We start from the raw sequence: 13186 nt of genomic DNA, 5'->3' as shown, positions 1-13186 counted from the left end.
TGTAATCCAAAGCGCCTTTCTATACCATATTGAAAAGGAATTTGAGTCAGAAGTCAATAGACCAGGCAGAAAGGAGACCAAGTAAAATGAGGTGAGAAATAAAATAGTAGTTTTAGTGGGCAAAAGAAAATAATAAGCCCGTCAAAATGCAATGAGGCTTAAAAGTCACTGTTAATGATTTGAAGGAAAGCTAACCCATCTGTCTCATTAAAAGTTTTTAATATATATATAAAAAAAAAGGCCAGATGAGTCTCCCAGAGAGGCTACTTTGAGGATCACTTTACATTTGAGGGGGAAAAAAAAAAGGAAGAGAGGATCGGGGGAATGACTATGGAAACTTATAATGGCAAATAACTTAGTAAAATTGTAGAACAAATATTTGAACAGATAATTCTTTGGTTAAAGTAGCAGATAATTCTTTGGTTAAAGTAACATTCAAAATCTTTTTAACTTTCAATTGTGTTTGGTATTGAAGAAGATAATAGTATGACCCAGATTCGAGGGAATTGCTTAAGGTTTTCATTATTATTACTAACGATTATGCACTGAACACTTAAAATTATCAAGATGTACTAAATAGTTTAAAATAGCTTTTTGATGCTCAAATTAGGGTAGTAATGTATTGTTTCCATTTTGCCTGGGTAGAAATTGCTTTGATCGCTGACTGGACTTGCATAAAAGCCACACATCTAACAAATAGAAGCAGTATCCTCATCACAGATTTGAAGGGCATGTGTTATTTAAGTGATACTATACATTTCTTCTCTGGAAAATATCTGTTTCCATCCATGTCTTATGTCTATGTATGTATGTATGTATGTATGTATATATGTATCTACCTGCCTACTTGTTTATCTATAAATAAACACAAGTAAAATACATTCTTTCATGAAATTGGTTTAAGTACCAAGATTTTGAAATTGTCACATAAAATGGTAAAAATTTAATAAATAATAATTGGGTTTTATAAGATCTGACTCAAAACTTGGAGAAAAATAAGATAGTAGATTAAGACTACAAATATGTCTTGATAGGTCCAAGAAATTTTCTAAATATAGAAAATGTGAGCAGAGAGCTAGAAAAATACAAATAATTTAATGAGAAGTTCCTAAAGGAAAAAAAAATCACTAAATAAAATTAAAATAAAAACTCAGTATATTGGTTTAAGCACATCTAAATAGATACTTAATGAATTGGAAAATTTCAGAAGAAATTTATTTTTAATAAATGGCAAAGATCCTACAGTACCACTCACCTTTTCCAAATATCATATTTGTAAACTGGGAAGGTGCCATTCAAAGAAATGTTTGCACAGTAAGTCACTAGTAGAACAGTGCAAAAGCCCAGGTGTCTTGCTTCTCCCCAGATGGTTCTTCCCACTCCATCATATAAAGCATGAGTGCTCTGAGTTTAAGTGGACTTTTCTCCCCTAGCGGACATACACCACTGCAACCAGAGAGGTTTGACTCTCCTAAATAGACGTGAGCTTGGAGCTCTGCAAGGGGATCTTGCTTCCAAGTTTGAATCTCAAGCAGGTGGTGATTCTTTGTACTAACTGGAACTCTAAAACCTCCCATCATCCAAAAAGAGACAAAATAAATGCATTGTTAAATCAAATGGAATATACATGAAAGATTCTACCACAGCTATTGAGAGAGAGAATTTTGCAGCATCACAGATGAGAAGCCAGGATTTTGCATAATGAATGAGAGAAAATTGAAGTTGCTATAAACACTGGGAATCTTTTATACTTGGATTATTAGAGTGTTTAGATTTCAAACAGATTTTTATAGATTTTGTCATTGGTTGTGGTGGCAGTGGTGATTAGCTGGGGTTTTGTACAGGGTGTGTGTTTTGGGAAGGGAGCTTTTTGTAAATTCCCCAGCACATCTTCTTCCAGAAAAATTTCTGGCTTTTATAGACCCTATGGATCCCATCATTATAGTTTTATATGTGTGTGTGTGTGTGTGTGTGTGTGTGTGTGTGTGTGTGTCTGTGTGTGTTTATGAAAAACCAAATTAAGAGAACCTTTTTAGAAAAAGCTGATTTAGCAAGCCATATCTAGTGTAAACTTTAAAATCAGTTTGATTTACTAATGAAACCTTGATACTTTGCTAGATCCTTAATAAGACAAAAAGATAAATTATAAACAGGAATCTTGGTATCATGAACCATTGTGAACTAGTTATGTTTGTAAAGTTAGGAATCAGAGTTAGATTATTAGTGATAAATATTTTCTGACTTCTAATGATACATATAATTCATTATCTGAATGATTACATTGATTAGAACTGTTTCTTACAAGATCAAGATCTTAGACATTTACAAATAAATCATTCACCTTCATATTAAAATATTTTAATATTTTATTATATGAAAAAGGCAGCACCAATAACTATGGCTATATATTGGACAAATATGTGGGCTTTTTAAAACTAGACATGAGGGATTATGTTGTGAAGAATATCCTGAATTTATGATTATGCTTACCTGTATTTCTTTTCTTTTCTTTTATTATGTTATGTTAATCACCATACATTACATCATTAGTTTTTGATGTAGTGTTCCATGATTCATTGTTTGCATATAACACTCAGTGCTCCATTCAATACGTGCCCTCTTTAATACCCATCACCAGGCTAACCCATCCCCCCACCCTTCTCCCCTCCAGAACCATCAGTCTGTTTCTGAGTCCATAGTCTCTCATGGTTCGTCTCTCCCTCCGATTCCACCCCCCTCATTTTTCCCTTCGTACTATCTTCTTTTTTTTTTAACATATAATACATTATTTGTTTCAGAGGTACAGGTCTGTGATTCAACAGTCTTACACAATTCACAGTGCCCACCATAGCACATACCCTCCCCAATGTCTATCACCCAGCCACCCCATCCCTCCCACCCCCCAACCTGTATTTCTTATTAAAGGCTCAACTGGACCACTTGATTTAGGAGTGGAGGAACAGATAATAAATACCATACATTTTAGAATATATAATTCCTGACACTATTGGAGATTTAAACAAAGCACTGCTGTTATCCTCTGGTAGAGATTCTGATCCCACACCCCTGAGTCCCTTGGTTTAGTAGTTTTGAAGGGCTCCACAACTGGCAAAATGTAGACCTTTATCAAGAGCTGCTGTCAAACCATTGGAATGAAGAAGCTGTTATTCTCCCTTGCCTAAAATGTGGATTCACACTTATTTTTCCTGAACTTGATCACTTGGCTCCCATGTAAAATGTTAACATTAAAAGAGGATGGAAAGTGAATCTATTTAACAATATAAAGAGAAAAAATAAAATGAAATATTCTGAAATAAATAAAAGCTAAGATATAAAATTCAGAATAACAACTTCGGAAATCAAGTGATATAAAATGGGAAAACTTGCACAAGTAGGAACAAGTTATAAACAAAATAAATGCTCTCCAGGAAGATAATTTCTGAAAAAGCTAAGATGAATAGTAGTAGTGATCTCTAGAGCAGTACTCTATGGCAGAAGGGAGGGTGAGCTCTGGAATCCAGTGAACTGGATTTAAAGACTCTGGTCTCCAAAACTCTCTTCTGACCTAGAAAAGTCAGCTTTAACTTGCTACATTGGTTTCTCATCAGTTCTTAGTGATGAGTTCCCAGTAAACTGATAATGGTGAGCTCTACTGTTTGTACCAGGTGTCAGTTAGATAAGATATTTGGACTTGCCTTGGAAAATTGCTTGAATTTTTAATTAGCAAAAATTTGTAAATAAAGAACAAACTGAACATTAATTTCCCTCCTTCCTGCTCTCTGTCAGTTCTAATTTGTAGACAGCAAAATGAAAACCAGTTTGTTGATATAAGAAAATTCTATTTACATCTTCATGTTGTTGTCATAATAATTACTGTTGTTTTTAACTTGCCCTGACAGGGAGTTGAAACTATAAAGAGAGTGATGAATAATTTGCAATGAATCAAGAACACGATGTGGAATATTTTGTGGATAACTTTTAGTTTAAAAAGCTCACATAATTTGCCTTTTCACCACAGTATTTGTAATAGAAATATTCCCGAAGAAAGAGTTATAAAATTTATGTAATTATTTTCTTTGAGCAAAGGTTTCACTTACTCTCCAAGGGAGCTGACACTTTGATTACTTCTTTTGTCATATTTTGTCACGTTTTTCTTTGTGGTCAACTATGATTACACCATGAGAAGCAGAATACAACTGGAACTAATGTCTCTGATTTTTGCAAATAGTAGAAACTCACTGATTTTTTGATAAATAAAATATTGCTCTTTCTTCCTTGAAACCAATAGTATTTTCCACCCATGATGAATTTCTGTCTTCATTTATCATATAAAATTATTTTAAATTTCACAAGTGTTTTAAAACTTTGACACTTTTTAATCATCAGTAAAACAATTGGACTTTAGTGATTACAAGAAAAGCCTCCTTCCTCTTGTTCACCAATTGAAATTGAATTCCCTTGTACATTTTTTTTTTCAGTAAAAAAATCTGTTTAGGATCTGTTTCTTACAAGTGGAGACACTTATCCTGTGAACATGCACAGGGAAAAGATAAATGTAAATTAAAAATCTGATAGAAGGCATTAGAGTGTTGCTTCCAAGCCAATTATTATTTATGGCAATAAAATTGAGGAAAAAAAAGGCAAGTCCAGAGAGGTGAACCTGATACCAGCACCATACTGAAAACAGTTAGAGAACCTATAAAGCTGAGGAAAGCTAAAAAGAATTGCAAGGCAAAAGTCCAAATTAAGAATTTACTATTTTTATTGAAGAGGGAGTCTGGTGAACATTCTTGGCTACTTGGGGGAATCTGGATGAGCCACAGCCTCAGAGTGGATTTGACCAGAAATAGGCTAGGGCTTGCAGAAACTAAAACTTTCTTTGAATTGGTTCTTAATTGGTTTTGGGTGTTAATTAAATATTATCTGATGGACTATAACAAAATACAGCACTTCAAGTTATTTCCAAATTTTTTCAAATACAATAATTCCAGAGCCCAGATTTTCTAAAACCGTGTAGTACTATTTTAGAGATCACTAATATCACTTTCCCTTAGAAAATGATTATTAATCTCCAAGAGAGATGAAAGATTTTATTTTTTTCACAATTCACAATGCTTACTATATGCAATTTTAGTTTCTTATAATTTTCATAATTTTAATTCTATCTGTATTTTATAAATTTAATTACCTATTATTTCAACTTATTTTAATGTGTTTTTCTCTTTAATATCATCAATATCACTTTTTCATTTTTAGATGTTAACTTATTAAATAGAAGGTAGATTAGATATGTGTGAAAATAAGCATGAAGGTATTCTAATATTCTATATCTTAATCAAAAATAGTGCATTTATTGTTTTTCATTTCTTCATTTTATGTCACTCTGAAATTCAGGAAATCTATTTACTATTCTATTCTCTCTGTTGAATATCAATGCTTAGGTGTGTATGAGTTGCTATTTACTGATAATTCTGGTGGTTGTAATATATGCCATTATGTTATCATATTTTGCTTTGATGTATATTGTTCCAGTTCACGTAAAATGTTATAATTTACAACAGTACAATTCTTATAGTATTTTAGTATTGCTAGTACTGTAGTATTGGTGCCATGTTTTACTTATACGTAGTTATAAACACATCATGTAGCATTATTATTTTTGCTTTAATGAGGTATCTTTAAAGACATTAGGAAAAAGGGGCTCCTGGGTGACTCAGTCCTTAAGCATCTGCCTTCGGCTCAGGTCATGATGTCAGGGTCCTGGGATTGAGCCCCACATCGGGTTCCCTGCTCGGCGGGAAGCCTGCTTCTCCCTCTCCCACTCCCCCTGCTTATGTTCCCTCTCTCGCTATGTCTTTATCTGTCAGGTGAATAAATAAAAAAAAAAAGAAGAAATGAGGAAAAAAGTCTTTTATATTAACCCATATATTTATCATTTTTAATACTGTTCATTCCTTTTGTAGATCCAAGATTCCATCTGATATATTTTCTATTCAGCCTGAAGAACTTCTTTTAGCATTCCTTTTTTTTTTTTTTTTTAAGATTTTACTTATTTTTAGAAACAGAGAAAGAACACCCACGTGCCGGACGCGGGGTGGGGCGGTAGGGGTGAGAGCAGGGGGAAGGGCAGAGGGAGAGAGGGAGAGAGAGTCTTAAGCAGCATGGGACGGGGGCAAGATCACGACCTGAGTGGAAACCAAGAGTAGAAGGCTCAACGGACTTTGTCATCCAGGCGTCCGTTAATATTTTTTTTCTTTCTTTTTTTTTATTCAATTTTTTAAACAATTTATTTGACAATGAGACAGAGTGCGAGGAGGAGGGCAGAAGGAAAGGGAGAAAGAGAATCCCAAGCAGATTCCCTGCTGAGCATGGACCGGGTGCAGATCTCTATTCCAATACCCCGAGATCATGATCTGAGCCGAAATCAAGATGTGGTCGCCCCATTGACTGAACCACCCAGGAGCCCCTCCCCTTTGCATTTCTTATAGAGTAAGTCTGCTGTCAACAAATTCTCTGTTTTCCTTTATCCAAATGTATGTTTATAATATTTTTACTCTTAAAGAAATAATTGGAGAATATAGAATTCCAAGTTGATAGAGATTTTATTTTTTTTCAGAATTTTTAAAATGTTGTTCCTTTGTTTCCATTGTGAAATAGCTGTCATTCATGTCATTTTTGCATGGTATGGAATGTGTTTTTCCTCCCTCCAGCTGCTGCTGGTTACTTTTCCTATATTTTCTTAATTTTAATATATTCCCTTTAATATATTTCCTCTTTATTTTTGGTATAACTCTTTGGCTATGACTTGCCCCTCTGTGTGTGTGTGGGACTTATATACCTAGGGAACTTCTGGGGGATGACAAAAATGATATATATCTTTGTGTGTTGGAATCATGGGCATATGATTGAGTTGTAAACCTAAAATCTATTCATTTTATAACATCAAAAATTTATATTAAGTATATAATACTTGGGAACACTATCATTTAATTAAAAGTAAGAGATATTTACTATCAGGAAGTCTATAGCCTTTGTAAATCAACTGATTATCTCTCTGACTGAATTCATGATTTTTCTTTCTCTTTATTTTCCCTGTGTTAAATCATACATTTTATGTTCTTTTTTTTTATCATTATTCATTTGAATTCCCTGTGGATCTAAATCATATGCTTTTTTTCCGACTATGATTTTCCATAGTGGGTTTTATTCTGTGTGGTGTAATTCTGGATTGTCAGTTCATTTCCCTGTGTAAGGATTTATTCAGGAGGAAGCTCTGAGGTCTTAGTTAAAGGTTGATTCCTTCAGAAAGTATTTCTGTCTGTATCTGCCTGGTGACACAGGGCCTTACCACCCAAGGACATTTTTTTTTATATATATATAATGATTGGCTTAGAATTTACTAGACCACAGAAAAAAATGAAAATTTGTATCTTCCATTTCATCTGTGGGTAGGTTGCAGATAACCAGTTATTAAGGGAGAATATTTGGCTGATTTCCCTGAATGTCTAGCCTCAAGACAAGTTTCTATGTTTTTAACCTTTGATAGACATTAATTGTCTAATTAATCTATCTAATCAATCTATTAATTGATTTTCTAGTCCACATTTTTACTTTTGGTTTATTATTTTGAGAATTCTACCTTTTCCTGGGTTCAGAAGTCCAACAATCTAAGCGGCATTATTTCCCAGTTAAAACCCTATCTTCACAGTTATCAAGTTTGACAAACTCCCCCCAAAGCCTACCATGCTTCCATTTTTTAAGATTTTAATGCCTAGTGATTTTGCTTATGATTTTCCAGGTTCAGTTGTGCATTTAAACTATTTGTATAAGTTATCTTTCATTTCCCTTCCCTTCCTCTTTAGCAAAAGTTGTTTTTCTTCTACTTTTGTCTCCCATATCCCCTAAATAAAGTCCTCTCTTATCACACAGCAGTGTTATAACTCATAGTGGAGCTATTAGAGTAATTTGAGATCCATTATATGATACCAGGAAACTAAATGCAGAAACCAGTTTTATAAATTTAGGACTATCTTTCAGTTTCAGTCTAGATAAAATTTATTATTTATCAATCGTGGTGTTCATTCTGTAGTTTTAGCAGAGGAATTTGTGAAGATTCGCTTTTGCTAAAATCTTTTTAATATTTATCTTAGACTATAAGAATTCAAATGAAACTTTTTATATACATATTTTTAATTTATATTTATTAATTTTTCCATTGAAATTGATTCTGTTATCAATTGCAAAAAGGTGCCATCGTTTTATTTTATTATTTTATTTTATTTTATTTTATTTATTTATTTTTTAAGGTCTTGTCATTTTAAAGAAATATGTGGTAACTGTGACTTGGCTATTTACTCATCCTTTACTTCCTCTGTATGCAATCATCATGATAGTCAAACATGGATTCTCATTGTAATGAACTTAAACACATGCAGAAAGTAATGCATTAGGCAAATAAATCTGTATTTTAATATTATGATGCATGCTATATATTATTCTATAAATAACCAAGCAGTGTGCTATGGACAACAAAGAAGCAAGCTGAGTGGGTCCTTTCTTAGAGAATTACATTATGTGTGTCCTTAAGAAGGAGGAAGAGCCATCAAATGAAAAAAATGTAAGTGAATTGAGAGTTGGAGAAGCACATCAGAAACAGAACAGCACATGCAAAATTAATGAAGTCGTGAAGTAGGGCATATCTTCATGATTTTAATAATTTTGTGGAACTTATAGAGGTCAGTGTGACTGGAAAATATTGAATAGATTCTTAATTTAATTTTTAAATAACTACTATTTGAATCAGCCTCTATTAATGGTGATTTTTTTAAATCATAGAAAAAATTATGTGAAAGCTCACTATGAAGAGAACAGCTGAAACAAATCTAAAATGATGCTGAAATAGATTTTAAGTAAAATGAAACACCAAAAATAAAAATAATTATAAAACTTAGCAATAGAAGAAGCCAACCTCTACATCTTTTTAGAATCATCTGTAACATATAACATTATAATTAACATTATAATCAGAAACAAAATGGGATCTAAATAGCATCATCATATCATTATTTTACACCATCTCGGAAATGTTGATGGTTGCAATACACACAAAAAAGAAAAGGTAAAGATAATTTGAAAAGAAGATTTAAAACTATCAATGTTATAGTTGTGACTTTGTCTATTTAGTTAAATGTATGAGTCACCAAACTTTGGTCTAAACAAATATTCCAAAACAATTTTCGTTCTGGAGTGTGAATATAAAGTGTTTAGTTTTTTGCAGTAGTTCTAAAGTTTGTAAATTCTAAAGGAGAATTTTAATAGTGTATGCTAATGAAGATAACTAGAGTGTAGATATTATTAAACTGCAATTTGATTCTATTATTTCTATTCTTACTCCATTGCTTAAAGTATTCCTTTGTACATTCATTTTTAATACTTTATAATATAATTTTAAATATATTTACATGACTTACCTGTGCCTGTAGAACTTGAAACACCAATTTGCTACTCCAGGCACAGGTAAATCACATAACTGCTTTTAATCTAACAAACTAGCATTCTATATTTATTTCACAAGAGAATTTAAAATTTAATGCTATGATGGAATAACACACATGGAGCTTTTCAAAGAAGATAGTATTATATGCAACCCAAAGTTACATTGCATAGAATATTGCAAACTTCATGAGTTTGCTAATCATTATCACCATCAGAAGCAACATGTTCCAGATCTTATTGATTAAATGACCACTTTTCACAGATGCATCACTTTGCATTTTCCCTGAACGAACTCCTTTTTTATTATGTTTTATCAACTTTCAATCTCTGTAATATTTTTAAGTGTATTATAACTGTTCTGCTGACCTACCTGACAGTTTAATATGTTCTAAAAATGACCTTGAGTGTACTGCTTTCTTGTCCCCCAGGGTCATTAGCAGAGCTCCTCACTTAGAACAGATATGACTTACACTGCAGCATGTTTATTGGCAGCAAGTACAATGTTGATATATAGCATGCCTTTATAATTTACACCATATAAAACCACAGGATGTCATTCTCATTTATTAAAAGTTATATAAATGTAAATTATATAATATTTGGAAGTAGAAGTGTTTGCTTTGTTTCTCCTCCTCCAGCTCTTCTTTCTCCTTCATCTTTTCATTTAAACAATGTTAGGTGAAGCCTAAATCCTCTTTGTAGCCTAGGTATAGGTAATTAGTTATATTCTCTCATTGTCTATGATTTTTATTATTTATGAAGAAATCTATGTAATTCCTTGACATGCTATTGCTTTCAGAACTTCCTTTTCCTTCTTTAAAAATTATTGAATGGATATCAACTAAGATTAGAACACTTCAGCTGTATATCAAAAGCCAAAGACTGCCAAAATCAAGAGCAATCTATATTATCATTTACCAGGAAGATTATTGGCAGTTCAGTTTAATAGCATCTACTACACATATGATTTTGTAGAAATCATGGCATTTCCATATCTTGCAATTGAGTTATAACTGTTTAATTTCATTTTTAGATGTGTATTACATCTAAACAATACATTTGCCCCTTTAAATTAGAAGCAGTTTGAAACCAGATTGCAATATTACTAGAACTGGGAAAGTAATGGTTTGTGGTTGTTTATTATTTAGTAAATTCCTGTTATATTAATGGGAGGGAAGAAGGAGGCCAATATATCAAATAAATATACCAATAAGAATGTGATAAGAACTATGAGAACAGTATAAGCACGTGGCATATAGAGAGTGAATTGTAGAGGAGAGGTTGATGAATTCCGACTTGGGTTTTTGGGGAGTATTTCATGCAAAAAAAAAAAGACCTTTATTCTGGGCCATGAAGTATAAAAATTATGTGTGGAAGAGAAGATGAAGAAGCACTCATGATATCTTAAGGCTTTCTGACTTGATGTAAGTACTCATGAAAACCTATCAATCCTTTGGAGTTCCTGTGCTCTGTCAGTAGCAGCTTCAAAAATTTCACCCAGTAATCTGCAGATCTAGGACAATAATCATTTTGTAAATCACATATATATTTTGAGAATGAGAACTATTTCATGCATGTCAGTTTTGAGGTTTATAGGAACTACTTTGAAAAGTTCCACCATCCCATAGTTGATGCATCAGCAATCATACCTTTGGACAGCTGACATGTCTCAAAAAGCTGCATGGCTAGTACTAGGCAGTTAAATACTCCAGTTGAATAGCTTATCTCTAAAATCCGATTACCCAAGATGAAACAGATGACTCACTTCTGAAAATTTCAGCATCCCAAGTGTCTTCACATCTGTCCAGATTACTTAGACTTCATAGAAAATACCTGGCATAGACAGTGGCAGACTCAAATGTATACCCTTGTTTCTATCTGGGAGTGAGCACACTTAAGACATTAAACCATCTCCGGTTACCGGCAGAAAAATCCACAGACAGGCAACTTCTCGTTTAGACCAGAATGTGAGATAATGAATCAAGTGGGACAACCCCCTTAAAATAATCAAACCTGAGTTCTTAGTGTCTCTAACCTTATTTACAATATGAAGAAAAATACAAGCATATTTACACCAGATAGTTCCCATCTGATGTTAACACGTCTAGAGGCGGTGTTGGTCTGTGTAGAATTCTGATACTTCACAATGGGTGGTCCAACTATCTAAGTGCACATCAAAATATATTTGCACTAGAACACATCCTAAACAATCTATTGTGAACACTGAAAACATTAAAGAGATCCATATTGGCTTTTGGCGGCTTCATATTTAATACGACAACTCCTTGTATGCCTTCACCTGTGAAGCCAGAGATAGAACATAGCACCAGAGTTAAATAAAATCAGGCAACAATAGAAACAGAAAAGAGATCATTCAAATGAACCATACACCTAAATTGAAACAAGAACATTGCTAAACAAGGGATTGAGAGACATACATGGAAAATTTAAATCAAAAAGTAGTAGAAGTAGGGAGAGGTGCAAAGTCAAGGAATGTTCTGGGAAAACAGAAGGTTGATTCTGCAGATTTTTTAATTGCTTAACCATCCCAAACCATCACTATACACTCCCTGTCTTTTGCACCCATTTATCATCAACTGTTTAGTATATGTGCTGCCGAAGCGAGCACAATCATCAACTGTTTAAAACAGCAACAGTTAAATTTAAAATTGTTTATGAATGCCTACTATTTGCAAGCTGTCTATTGGTGAATAAATATTCTAAATAATATAAATTAAACTAAAAAGCCAATGACTTTTCCCAGTTTTTCTTCTCCTATTAAAAACACTGTTCATTCAACTTACCATCCTTCTATTTACTTATAATCCACTGTGCATCTTCATCCAGGTCATTCCCTTTAATAAAAAACTTCATCTTTTATCCCCAATGTATTTGTGTATGCAATACTATATTTGATATACTAGCAGTTTATTAATTCCCAGGAAGGCTCTGAGACACTTATTAGAACTTACAAGATGCCATATTAGTGTTCTAAGCACAAGAAGTAAGCTGAATGGAACTCTACCTGGGATAAGTATATCTTAGCAGGGATCACAGTCTGGCTCTTTTTTTAGATGCGTTAAACACAGATATGCTAGAACTTGAAAAGACAGATACCTTAAACTCTTTGATGTAAGTTGAACATTAGCATGTCCTATTTCCCTATCTTTCCTTGTTCTTTCATATACCCTTTTACTTGGGAATCAACAAGACCATCCTTAGCAAATCTGGATGTATAAACATCTACCATCAGAGTGGTCTTCAGAAGATATTCCTGTTAAATAGATGACCTTCTTCTTTTCTTCCTTGAGCTGAAGTCAGGAAGAATGTAATTGTTCTGAATATTGACAGAAAAATAGAGTTCCTTTGGCAAAATACTGGGATCTACTAAATGTACAATTCTTGAGTGATTTTTATTTTTTGTCTGAAATTGGAAATGAAGCTGAGATTTAAGTTCAGATCAATGAAGTGTGTAATGGTAGATAAAATCAACAGCTCAGAAAATCCAGGAGGCAATGAAAATGGAAGTCCACATACTGTAAGGGATTGCAGAAATCTGAGGTTGAACACCCACAGTAGCTTACAGAATTCTCACAGTCAGTGTAGTTTAAGTAGATGTCATGAGGCAGGGATGCATCCACTAAAGTCTGGATTGTAATGGATTGTAAGAGTGGTAATGTGCCCAGTTCAA

The sequence above is a fragment of the Zalophus californianus genome, chromosome 5, assembly GCF_009762305.2.
Source record: "Zalophus californianus isolate mZalCal1 chromosome 5, mZalCal1.pri.v2, whole genome shotgun sequence".
NCBI lineage: Eukaryota > Metazoa > Chordata > Mammalia > Carnivora > Otariidae > Zalophus > Zalophus californianus.
The sequence above is the reverse complement of the archived record's forward strand: the minus strand, read 5'-3'. Positions refer to the sequence as shown.